This window comes from Octopus bimaculoides, chromosome 7, assembly GCF_001194135.2.
Source record: "Octopus bimaculoides isolate UCB-OBI-ISO-001 chromosome 7, ASM119413v2, whole genome shotgun sequence".
In the NCBI taxonomy this organism is placed as follows: Eukaryota; Metazoa; Mollusca; class Cephalopoda; order Octopoda; family Octopodidae; genus Octopus; species Octopus bimaculoides.
In genome coordinates this window covers 72,959,245-72,959,842 of record NC_068987.1, presented here as the reverse complement: position 1 = coordinate 72,959,842, position 598 = coordinate 72,959,245, and the positions used below count along the sequence as shown (strand labels likewise).

Below are 598 nucleotides of genomic sequence, written 5' to 3'. Positions count from 1 at the left end.
TTTTTTTTTTTTTTTTTTAGTTCATAGGGTTATGCTCAAGATGGCTCCGTCGTTCACACGTGCCATCCTTGCTACATTCACCCATCTTTTTTTGAAGCATTCACTAAACAATAGGTAGATAGATAGATGGATAGATGGATAGATAGATAGATAGATAGATAGATAGATAGATAGATAGATATGTAGTAGCACCATCCGCTACTTGTAACCTAAACTAGCAACCCTGACCCACATACCTCACTGTCTTGGAAGAATTGTTAGGATCTTTGACAAGTTCGTTGCGGTATTTTTCCGGCTCTTTCCGTTATGCGTTCAAATTTCATCAACGTCAATTTTGCCTTTCATCCCTCCTGGGACGATAGAATAAATTACCAGTCAAAAACTGGGATCAATTAATCGACCTAATCCCTTTCATCGCCGTAAACGTCTACTCTTGTACATATATTACAAACAATTATTTGAAAGTAGTAGTAGTAGTAGTAGTAGTAGTAGTAGTAGTAGTAGTAGTAGTAGTAGTAGTAGTAGTAGTGGTAATAGTAGTAGTAGTGACGAGATGTGAGAGAAATATATATATATATATATATATATATATATATGT

General features: G+C 34.9%; 1 protein-coding gene across 1 annotated transcript in view; it reads right to left on the bottom strand.

Annotated features, from left to right (window-relative positions):
• The window catches only part of LOC106882368 (L-threonine ammonia-lyase), a 25,923-nt gene that overhangs the window by 24,282 nt on the left and 1,043 nt on the right, over nucleotides 1–598 (bottom strand). The window lies entirely within an intron of this gene.